Below are 13324 nucleotides of genomic sequence, written 5' to 3' on the forward strand. Positions count from 1 at the left end.
CTGGATTGATCAGTCGATCGATTCAGGCAATTCCTGAGAGCACAGAGGCGCTCTGGATCAATCAGTCGATTGATCCAAAGCCTCCCCGATCGATTGGGAGCAATCCAATCGATCGGGATCCGACCGTTGGTGTCGATTAAAGCCGTTGTCGAGCTCTTTCTTCACCAACTCTTACATTGTTCAACTCCGATCTTCACAGCAGCTCCTCCACAGCGTTTCCCCACTCTACCGCCAGTTCTTGAAGAGTTCTTGGAGCAAGGTTTGCTGGTGATCCAAGATCAAGAGGCGGGCTACAACAAGAAGTTAGGGTTAGAATTTTTACTGTACATCTTGTAAGCTTTTGCTTATCATGTATTTCCCTTTCTTCTTCTTGTACTGAGAGTGTTGTAGGGCTTCTCCGCCTTTGGTAGTAACCATAAAGGAGTGTTATTCATAGTGGAGGGTGTGTGAGTGCGTGGATCCTTGGATTAGTCACCTCTTGTGAGATGGATACCAAGTAAATCCTATTGTTAGCGTTGTGTATTGTGTTTCTTTGTATTTCCGTTGCATATCTTTGAAGAAACAAGCAACGTCAAGTAAGAGGAGCGCGCCGAGCTATTCACCCCCCCCTCTAACTACATATTCGGTCCTAACAATTTTAAACTAAAATCGAATCGGAATTATTTATATTTTTGAACATTAAATTTAAATATCACATATATTTTTTAAATTAGAACTCAAATTTAAATATTTTCATACTATTCATTCAATTTTACACCTTGAACGCAACTATTCCGATTGTGTATCTTTCAAAGCTAGAGAAATAGAGGTCATTTTCAAATATGGGGGCATTGGCAGTTGTTATAACTTTTTCAATCTTAAGAAACTTATTTAGTTATTCCGAAAAATTAGTATTTAAAATTTACAACATTATAATCTTTTAAAAAATTGACAAGATATTAAAATTTCAAATGACTTAATTAAGTTTTTTTAATTGACATTATATATTTAGTTTATGTTAATTAATTTTAAAGATAATTAATTCGATTAAATAAATTTTTTTTATGACCATTAAAATAAATTAGAAAATATTAATAATTTATCAACCTAATATTTTTTAAATTTAATATTAATTAAAAAAATTTATTAAAATTGAGACTCCACCGTTAAAATGCCACCGTTACGCTAATTTAGTTGTCTTTCTCTCGACTTTACTTAACTCTGGACCTAATCGACAGCAAATTATTTATTTGTCGGACAATAAAAGATTCCGTCCCAATCAAAACCTTTTTCAAAAGAAAAAGGGGCATTTGCGTTATCGTTAAGACTTAATTAATTGTCAATAAAGTCACTCATCCACCATCAACTAGCCTTTTCTTCTGCATTGCAATTAACGATTTTTTTATTAAAAAAAAAAAAACTTAAGTGAAGACTCTGGATAATTTAAATCAAGCCGTCTCGATCATTTGCTTAAATCGTATCATCCTACAGGGGAAAAAATATATTAAAATTTTTAATTTTTTTAAAAATAAATATTAATTTTAAAATATATATATATAATTTAATTTTCTAACTTTTTTAATTGATAAAATTATTAAATTATTTAATATTTTTGAGATATTATTGAGTGTAAATAAGTTTTTTTTTTTAATTTCCAATTTAAAAAAAACTACTTTCTATTAAAGTTATTTGCATTGGAAAAAAACTTATTTCCTTATCAGGTTTAGTATCTGAAAATTTATTTTAATTCTAGATTTATTATTTATAAAAATTTTAATTCCGAAAATAAATCTAAACTATCGATAATTAATTTTAAGAAGATTTTTCAACTGAAAGTCTCAACTTATTAATTTCATTCTCATTAGATTAAATTATTTGTTTCTTCTAATTATAGGTTGAAATTGAATAAAAAAAATACGTTTATATATTTAAAATCATATTTTACATATTTAACTCAAATAATAGAAAAAGAAAATATAGATCTTTAATATTTTATCAAAATAAAAATATTTAAAATTTAAAAATAATATGATTTATGTGTTGTATTTTTAATTTGAAATTTAAAGTTTAACACTATATTAACTGCATAAATATAATAAAATAGCAAATAAATACTATCTTTTATTTAGATTAATTAAAATGAGCATCTAAAAAAATAAACATCTAGAAAAATAATTGATCCAAATTAAAAAAAATAATATGTAAGAGCAGACATAAAGAATAATAAACATCTAAAACGTTATTGAACTGGCACTTCTGAAACAAATATCAATAATAAAGAATAATAATTAAATTAAAGTAGAAATCAAATAGCTTATAATTTGGTGCAGACATTAAAATCAAAAGGGTGATCTTACAGAGCACGGATTCAATTTTGATTTTTGTTTTTCTTAAATTGGTAGGATTTCTTACGGAGGAAGAAGAGGATTTCTCACTGAGGAAGAAGAGAGCTGATCGTTGTTTTGCATTAACTTGACAAGGAACCCTTACTTTCTATTGTGATTGAGGAAGAGCACCGTTGCATTGTGTTGAATGAATGAGGAATCCTTATTTTCTGTTTTTATTGAGAAAGACCACCGTTGCTTTGTGCTGAATGAATGAGGAATCCTTAATTATCTGTTCTTAGTGAGGAAGAGGAAGGAAAAGTGAGGATGAGAAATCATCGACGAAAAGAGAAAGACATCCTTTGAGAGTCAAATCGGGAGAAGTGCACAAGATCACTAACGGGGAGGGAAAGAGCATATAATTATTGGCGAGGAGTAAAAAGAGCATAGGATCACCTATAACTATGAAAGAGGAGAAGAACATATTTTTTAAGAGATTGATACAAATCAGTCGGGTTCAATATAGAAAAAGAAAAGTAGGATGGTTTTAAAAAATAAAATCTATAATTTAAAAAAATTGTTTAAAAAGTCAAATACGAATAATATCAAAATATTAAATTATTGGGGCAATAAAATAGACACCTAAGGCATATATCTTAAGTTGGTCCATTTAAGCATTTTTATTATTTAAAATAAAATAAAATAATAATATTTAAAAATTAATTTTAATATATTTAAATTTATCAAAGGTAAATAAAATGAAATTTTATATTTTTAATGATTTATTTTATTAAATATAAATATAAAAAAAATTTGTCAATTGCCAAAGCCAAAGCCTTCATCTACCACTTGTTCAGTGTTGAGAAAAATAAATAATGAGTCAAAAGCGGAATGGTTAGTAGAAAACTAGCTATCCACCCCAGCTAAAAAAATTATGAATAAAAATAATCAATTTGTAAAAAATATGCACCATGCTAAGTACTTTAAAAAAATATATCAAAAACTAATGATCAGAGAGCATTTTCAAGTGCGCCATAAAAAATATTAGCGAATTTTCATTACAAACTCCATTTTCAACAAAAGGGCAAGCATTACACGAAGCAAACTCCTGATTTAATAGTTGATGAAAAATTTCTATAGAATTAGATCGATCACCCAATGATAATCAATAAATCTAACTAGATTTATCATTATACGAAGCAAACTAGGTTTACAACACCTCGAAAATAACATCGCTCACTAGCAGCATTACTAAATTGTCCGTGAACAACTTCTTATTTATTATGCAAAGAGTGATGGATCATTTATTATACAAAAGTAACCCCTACGGCTGTCTCATACCAATAAGAGGAAGTAAATCATATACTAAGCAAATCCTGTGTGAGAGGACATTTTTCATCAGAGGATTCGACTCTTGTCCCAGACAAATCTAAGATATGGTATTGATTTGGCTACAACAACTTCCCATTTATAAAGGTAGATCTGCTACTTTAACAATTTCCTAATGCTGATTTCACGAATATGAAAAGAGGTAAATGTAAATACATAAGTATTAGGTACATGGTGAGATAAATCTCGAGTCATTAGTTTATAAGAATCAATCCCTGATCGTTACACCAGAGATGTCATATACCCACCATCCACACTATACCCTGAGGGCACCAACTTTTCATTTATGTTCCTATGACATATGGATCATGTAAACATACCCATTTCTATTTCACTATTTAATTGACAGTAAAAGGTGAAATCGTCACCTCGACAGTCCTACCAGGATGACCTCCACTGTCTGGAAGGAAGGTAAATCACACAGAATTTTGTACAACAATGGTAGCACATGCAAGAAGGGATTAAGACAATCAACGGGACATTCCACGCCTGTTAATAATCGATCTATTGATAGTAACATCTTTGCATGAACACCCATGGAGGCCTCTATTTCCCACTATTTACCTATTCAATCATATTATGAGAGGAGGCATAGAACCATTTGAAATGCAGCTATTCACGTAGAATAAACAGTGGTTAACTTAGAAAACTGCGCTTCAAGAATTTTAGGAACTACAGCAATGCATATATCAGTTAATAAAAGAATGAAATGGAGTAGCATTTAGGCCTCATTTTCTTAATTCTGAGGACTGAGAATACGCTTTTGGAAGTCGGTCACCATCAAGGGCAGTCCTTGCCGCAATGTAATCTTGGGCTCCCAGTTCAGCAGCTCTTTTGCCTTCGATATGTCAGGTTTTCTCATATGAGGATCATCAGCAGTATTAGGCCGGAATTCTATGGTTGCAGATGAATCAACCGTCTCTTTCACAACCTGCAAGAGTGTTAGATTACAATTCAATATAAAAAAGTTTGGAATGAATTGGTAGATATCTTAGTTTTTCATCAGCCAACAAGGATATATGGTACCTCAGCTAGCTCCAGCATGGTGAACTCACCGGGATTACCCAAGTTAAAAGGACCAATGTGCTCACCTTCCATTAACACTACTAATCCGTCAACCTAGAAAGTTTGCGTATAAAGATAGTTAACAACACAAGTTAGGTATTCTGCCAGCATCAAGATAACAAAAGATCTAGAGAAACATTATTCTTAGATTTGTGGCAGATGTGTACAAGCTTGGGAGCAATGCAGAAATGTGTTGGAAAAGATAGCATCATACTGGTTATGTAGTTTTTATAGGTTATCTTACTTTTTTGTTTTTGTTTTTGCTTCATTTAATTAAATTCATTCCGAGCCTCAAACTAACGTCCTTTTGTTTTCCTAGGTGAAAGAGGTCTTCTGAATGGACTAAAGGCATTTGGGGCTATAATTCTAACCCTTGGACATAATTCTGTTGTACCTATTGATATATTCAATAAGACAAAGCTTTAGTTAGATGAAAACAGAGGGAAGAATTCTGAACAGGTCCAACATAATGTTTTTCTATACTACTAAAGAGAGATAAACTTGAACTTCAAACCAATTCCTCTGATTTAATTTGTTTTCTATTTTCATATGACCAAAATACTGAACATATGACCAAAACTCTCATTTGGTAAAAAATCGATGATGGAGCAGGATTATGATGAAAAAAATTAAACACTACACTATACTAGGCATAAACACTGCACTAGACTAGGCAGAACCATATTTATTAACAGAAGAGACATTCAATCATCCAATGGGAGTTCCAATTGTGTCACAAGTATGCTGCCTAACATGCACGGTTTAAGCAATATCAAAGGATCCAAAAAATGGCAATTTACTCAACGCCGAAAGGAAACTTTGGTGTTAGACCTTGTTTGACAATAACTGACATTAACTCACTCAACTATCAATGTTTGCTACAAGTCAAATGTCTAATTTTAAAAGAAGAGGATGAAAAATATACGGCATCAGGTCACATGGTATACCATCTGAACCAAGTGTATGAATGATTATCAATCAGATTACATACTGATCCAAACAAGTACTAATTTGGTGCCAGAACAAGATTTTAAATCATGCTTATGATGTATCTTGTGTTATGCTGCCTATGCAAGGATGCATTCAGTGTCCAAGTTCCAGGAAATGAGACTAGAAAACTAGTTTCAAGAAACAAGAAGCTATATGCAGAAATACATCACAAGTTAGGTAAGAAACTTATGATAACAACAACAACAACCAAGCCTTTTCCCACTAAGTGGGGTCGGCTGTATGAATCCTTTTACGCCATTGAGCTCTATCTCCTATTATATCATCATCTATATTTAAATAAATTTTATCTTGTTTTATTGTTGCTAACCAAGTCTTTTTTGGTCTTCCTCTTCCTCGTTTTATATGCATGTTTATCATAGTTTCACATCGCCTAACTGGAGCATTTATTGGTCGTCTAAGTACATGTCCGTACCATCTTAAACGTGTCTCTCTGAGTTTTTCCTCAATAGATGCAACTCCTACTTTCTCTCTAATGCTCTCATTTCTTATTTTGTCCATCCTCGTATGTCCACACATCCACCTTAACATCCTCATCTCTGCAACTCTCATCTTCTGCTCATGTGCTCGAGTCATAGCCCAACATTCAGCTCCATATAACATAGCAGGTCTAACTGCGGTTTTATAGAACTTACCTTTAAGTTTAAGAGGTACTTTACGGTCACATAAAACACTCGACGCTCCCCTCCATTTCACCCATCCTGCTTGTATTCTATGTAAGACATCTCTCTCAATCCTCCATTTGTAAAAATGATCCTAAATATTTAAATTTCTCGGTTCCAGGCAACTCGTCCTCTCCTATCTTAACAATTGTTTCATTACTTCTAATATTGCTAAACTTAAATTCCATATATTCCGTCTTTAATCTACTAAGCTTAAAACCTTTCCCTTCTAGTGTTTCCCTCCAAGATTCTAGCTTAGCATTTACTCCTTCACGTGTCTCATCTACCAAAATAATATCATCTAAAAACATGCACCACGGTACTGTGTCTTGAATGTGCACGGTGAGTTCGTCCATAATTAATGTAAAAGATAGGGACTTAGAGTGATCCTTGATGTAACCCTATCTTTATTGGAAATGCTTCAGTTACTCCGCATGAAGTCATCCTCATACATATCCTTAATTAGTTCAATATATATTATGCTAACACCTCTTTTCTAAAATTCTCCATATAATTTCTCTTGGGACTCTATCATACGCTTTTTCTAAGTCAATGAATACCATGTATAGATCTTGTTTTGCTCTCGATATTTTTCAATTAATTGTCTAAGAAGATGTATAGCTTCTATTGTCGACCTTCCAGGCATGAACCCAAATTGATTTTACGTCACTATGGTCTCCTTCCTTAATCTTTTTCTATTACTTTTTCCCAAAGTTTCATAGTATGACTCATTAGTTTAATGCCCTATAGTTTACACAATTTTGTCGTCTCCTTATTCTTATATAAGGAAACTAGAGTACTTATCCTCCGTTGATCGAGGCATTTTTTTCGTTTTCAATATCATGTTAAATAATTTTGTAAGCCATTCAATACCTTGTTTCCTAAGCACTTCCATACCTCTATCGGAATATCATCCGTCCAACGGCTTTTCCATTATACATCTCATTTAAAGCTTGTTTTACTCGAAGTTTGAATTCTACGATAAAAATTAAAATTTCTATGCTCATTTGACCTAATTAAATTACCTAAGTTAAGTTGGTCACCTAAACCTTCATTAAAAAGTTGATGAAAATACCTCTTCCACCGCTCTTTTATTTCTCCATCGTTTACTAATACCCTATTACATTCATCTTTAATACATTTTATTTGGCTAAGATCTCTTGTTTTTCTTTTTCTCACTTTAGCTATTCTATAAATGTCTCTTTCCCCTTCTTTTGTATCCAATTTTTGATATAATCGTTCAAAAGTTTTATTTTTTGCTTCACTCACTACTTTCTTAGTTTCTTTCTTGTCTATTGTATATTTTTTTAAGTTTTCCTCGTTCTTACAAATATATAATTTCTTATAAGCTATTCGTTTTTCCTTCACTTTCTCTTGTACTTTCTTATTCCACCACCAAGATTCTTTACTTAGTGGTGCATGTCCCTTGACTCACCGAGTACACTCTTAGCTAATATTTTCAACTTTGATACCATCTTATCCCATGTTGTATTAGAGTCATTGTATATTTCATCTAATGCTTGTACTTCTACCTTCTCCTTAAATATTTGTTGCTTCCCATCCTTTAACTTCCACCACTTAATTCTAGGAATTGTATATATTTTCTTTCTATTGATACTATGTTTGAGGCGTATAGCTAACACTACTACCCTATGTTGGGTAGTTAAGCTTTCTCCAGGGATGACTTTGCAATCTTTACAAATCTTTCTATCCTTCTTCCTAACCATAAGAAAGTCAATTTGCGATTTATTATTCCCACTTTTGAATGTGACTAAGTGTTCTTCCCTTTTCTTAAACAACGTATTAGCTAATATAAGGTTATATGCTATCGCAAAATCTAATATAGTTTTCCCTTCCTCATTCCTCGTTCCAAACCTATAACTCCAATGTACTCTCTCATATTCCTCATTTTTCACTCCGACATGCCCATTTAGATCACCTCCTATTAAAATCATTTCATTTGGTGGAATATTTTGTAATATTTCATCTAAGTCCTCCCAAAACCTTAATTTGGTAGCTTCATCTAATCCTACTTGTGGTGCATATACACTAATTATGTTCATAGTTTCTTTCGCCACTATTATCTTAAGAGTTATAATTCTATCCCATTTTCTAACTACTCCTACAACTTAATCCTTTAACAAACTATCTACGATAATACCCACTCCATTTATTTTTTTACTTTTTCCAGTTTACCAAAAATTAAAAACCGAGTTCTCTATCAGCTTTGCCTTCTCACCTATCCATTTTGTCTCTTGTACACATAAAATATTAATTTTTCTCCTAATCATCATATCTACTACCTCCATTGATTTACCAGTGAGAGTTCCTATATTCCATATTCCAAATCTTAGATTATTAGTTTTCCTATCATATTTGTTCTTATCTAACCTATGGTGTGAGAACTCTTGCCTATTTAACACTACACCCAAGTTCTCATGGAGATGTAGCGGTCCTTGCTGAGACTCTGTAACGCGAACTCTTGCATATTTATCACTACACCCGAGTTCTGGAGATGTAGCGGTCCTTGCCGAGACGTTACAGTCGGACCCTGCAACGCGTTCCTTCCGGAGAACAACCTAGCATTAGCACAATAGTTTAATGGATTCATTCATGAAATTTTGCCATAGTTTGACGCTGGCTGGCAACCTAACGCAACCCTCCTCCTTTATCCGGGCTTGGGACCGGCCATGACTGGTCATCATGACTGGTAAGAAACTTATGATATTCAGAAAATTATCTAGGCAAGAGTGGCCTATTCTTAACAGTTTAACTCAATGAGGTGAACTACAATTTAACAATCATCTCAAATCAACCTGATATACTTATAATATAGAACATAGAATGAACAAACATGCTCTGATTCCTTAATGATGGTCTCAGGTGAAAACATTATGTACCATCCTAGTTTTTTAAGACAGTAAAGTTATCTGTGATTTCCATGAATGAAAATTGTCAATACTACGAAACATTTGAGGCATTACTAGAGCAAGCTATTTATTTAATGGAAAAAAGGAAAGGATCACAGGAAAAATTCGGTGAAATGAAGTAGGTAATTTAGACAATGGTCCGCTTAAATTTGAGATCAAACTGTCATAGCTCATGCCAGATATAAAGGTAGAACATAGTACACGATACCAAATCTGAAACATATTGGAAACTTCGAGTTTGCTTTCCATCACCATACACAGTCATAGGTTCTTTTCGAAGTGCCTGCAAAATATGAATATTGAATTCACTATGATATGATAATAATTCATTTTCAAAACAGCTGACTTTATCTTCTTACCATTTACAAAGAAAAATATTATATTAAAATAATATATTGTTTGCCAGATGAGAAAAGAATATCACTGCAGGCAAAGATACCTGAGCAACAAAGTTACTGACCACCCTGCCATCATCAAGGCACATCCGAGGTCCATACGTATTGAATATTCGTGCAATTCGTACCTGTACATGCATAATCATAAGACAGTTTTCCCATCAAGGTTCCTACTTGAAAAAATGGCACAGTATTCCACTGCAAGTAAGTGCTAAAATAATTTCACTGAGAGGTTTATTAACAAAGGCAATCACTTTTTGAGTCATTGAGTGATGCAGATTATTCTTAACGTAAATTATTTATACAAAAGATGATATATCAAACCAAAAGTACAATACTTTCAAATCCTAATACATCAAAGATATCAATAAATTTCAGCCCTCATTTGAGAAAGTTGTTTGAAAGAATTGAATAGATTAATGAATTAGCACATTTGACAAAGCTAAGGCATCGTTATATCTCAAGGGGACAACATAACCATTTCAGCAAAGCACACTGGATGTGGCCAACAACTAAGAGTAATAAATTTGTCAGTCTGCTGTCCTGATATGTTAGAAACAATGTATTAAAGAAACATATTCATTAAGAAAAATTTAAGGAAAAAGAAATGTCTGCAAAGAAAACTCAGTTTGTTTGGCTACAAGAAGAAATGATGAAAGAGAAAAGAGAGACAAAGGAATGGAATAAGCATACCTAAGGTTAAATACTGGTAAAGAATGCATCCAAACTACTCTATTTCCAAGTATTACAAATTCATCTCATCACATGAAAATGTTACTAAAGGGGTAATAAGTAATTTGTTCTCTTATCAGTTAGATTGATGTAAGAAATCAGATAGTTCAGCAGTCAAATTAATTCCATAGAAAGTGTAATGCTTGGGGTATGTTTCACACATAGGTGGCATAGAGTAAGGAGATCGTGTTAATTGGACAAGAGAATGAGAATTGCCAATACTACAAGCACAGTAAGAATCTTGCCTGTAATGGTATATTCATTCAGAAACATATTAACAACTTTGCAAGATTGAATATATTCTCAAATGGAAACATTCAACAACAACAAGCCTTATCCCACAAGGTGAGGTTAGAAAAAGATTAGATGATTCCTTTTTATAAATTATATTGAAATGTTTTCGATGAGGAATTACCTGTATCAATAGGAAATGTAAATTCAGTTTAACAGAAAAACGATGTAAAACTATATGCTACTGTATCACAATTAAAGGTTCAAAATGATTTCCACTTTTTGGATATCAGTCTCGAACTGAGACAACTTTAATGGCCGATGCAAGCATGTTACATAAAACAGTGAAAACACAACAATCAAAATTGTATACCATCAGTTCTATCATATTGGTTACAAGACTACAACAGAATCAGTAGTGATGTAGCATTCCATAAACTTCAATAAAAGGAAAATTTTTGTGTATCCTACAACCGACCTAAGTAGTTGGGACTCATGGTTTATTTGTGTTTTTAGTTTTATTACATGTCTGGACCATGAAATCCCTAAATCTTATGCATTGAGATGAGTTTTTTTTTCCAACTTCAATTGTGTAAAGTCACCTCAAGTCCAGCACCGCGATGGTAATCCATGGTCAAAGTTTCTGCTGTCCTCTTTCCTTCATCATAACAACTCCTAACACCTACGGAGCAGCAAAGTTTATGTTAAATCACTTATGCCAATATCCAATGAATAAAAATGGAAACCAACTGAAAATCCTAATGAAACAGAAAACAAATTAAATGCATTAAATAGACAGGTCAGAAGTAACATGGGTGTCACAAAATATGCAAATATATAACATAAACAACATTGTGTAGAAGTTTCCCTACCTATGGGATTGACATGGCCCCAGTATGTCTCCTTTTGTGGGTGCTCAAGTGGGTCGCCATATACCTCACTAGTACTTGTCAACAAGAAACGAGCTCCAATTCTCTTTGCTAAGCCCAGCATATTTAATGTCCCCATTACATTTGTCTTGTACGAAACCACTAAGGAATTGAAACACTTCTATCTCAAAAGCCATCTTTGCTGCTTTCAAAGAGCATATCAGATGGTTACGGCAACAAAGCAAGCACTCGATTACAAGAAATAGGAAGCAAATGAACTAAAGTTCAATCCCTATAGACATGAAATGTGTTTAAGAAAATAAGTTCCCGATTTCTTTGAAATGAGGGAGAATTATACGGTGAAACCAAATCGTCTACAGAGAATTAGTTACCATAATCAATTGTAACTCAACCGGCTATACTTATTCTATCAAAATTTTAGCATAAATTAATGTGTAGACTGAAGTTTTCCTAAGATCCATCATAATCAAGCGGATCAATCGCACGGGGATTTTTTTTTTTTTGGAATTTGAACAGATCTTGCAAAATGAAATATCTGCAAATAATCAAAAGGATATGATGGTCTTGATAGGGTTATATTTGTAGTGCACTGGCGACGCCGGGCAAGCGAGATGGTAGATCTCATCGACCTCCAGCAAGATCGGCTCTACGACGTCATGTCGGATCAGCTCAAACCTCGGGTTCCCGAAGTGATGCATCACGTTATCCTTCCTCCCGGTGAAGAAATTATCTATCACAATCACGCTATCCCCCCTCGCGAGAATCTTGTCTACAAGATGGCTTCCGACGAATCCGGCGCCTCCGGTGACCACAATCCGTTTCGGCGGCTTCTTCAGCCCCACCGGCACTCTCCTACCGCCGCCACTGACGGCGACGCCGTCGCTTGAGACGCTGCGGTAGGAGGAGGTGTGCTGAAAGTTATCAAGGATGCGATGGGAGAGGTGATCGTCGGGGTGAGAGTGGGACAGGGACGAGCTGTAGTAGGGGTGGAGGAGGAAGAAGGTAGAAGCAATGAAAGCGCCGGCGAGGACGAAGAGAAGGCGCTGCTCTCGGAGGAGGTAACCCAAGGCAACGCGGAGGAAGGAAGGGGAGGAAGAGGAGGAGGAGGAGGAGGAGCGGCCCGGTGGCTTGCTGGGCTTGACGGCGTAGATCGGGATCTGGGTGTTCTGGTTGAGGCTGGATTGTTTGTGGAGCTGCTTCATTGTAGGATCTGGCGGCCGGAGACGCTGTCCGGGGGAGAATCAACAGCAGGGAATACTCCTGCACCGTCGAGGGAAGATATCCTCGGAAGCGAGGCCGGGTGGTACGAGGGTCAAATAGACAGGTATACCTAACAGAGCGTCCACCTCACGTGCCCACTTTTGGAACCGAATAAGTAAAGAAAAAATATTATTACCAAACGACGTAGCTAAATTTATAAAATACCTAAATCATATATTCCAATTTTAAAATTATTAAATTAAGTACTCCATAATATTTACTATAGTATAGCAATTAATTTAGAATACTATTCATCTAATATAGTAATCGATTAAAAAATATATTTTATGTTATAAATAATTGCATGAGCTAAATTTTTAACAACATGAATAAGTAAAGAAAAAATATTATTACACATAGCTAAATTTATAAAATACCTAAATCATATATTCCAATTTTAAAATTATTAAATTAGGTACTCCATAATATTTACTATAGTATAGCAATTAATTTAGCATA

At 33.9% G+C, this 13324-nt stretch overlaps 1 pseudogene; it reads right to left on the minus strand.

Moving 5' to 3' along the window:
* Window positions 1–4286: 4286 nt before the first annotated feature.
* LOC121984293 lies at window positions 4287–12924 on the minus strand (annotated as a pseudogene).
* Between the last annotated feature and the right edge of the window lie 400 nt (window positions 12925–13324).

Source organism: Zingiber officinale, chromosome 5B (assembly GCF_018446385.1).
Source record: "Zingiber officinale cultivar Zhangliang chromosome 5B, Zo_v1.1, whole genome shotgun sequence".
Classification (NCBI taxonomy): Eukaryota; Viridiplantae; Streptophyta; class Magnoliopsida; order Zingiberales; family Zingiberaceae; genus Zingiber; species Zingiber officinale.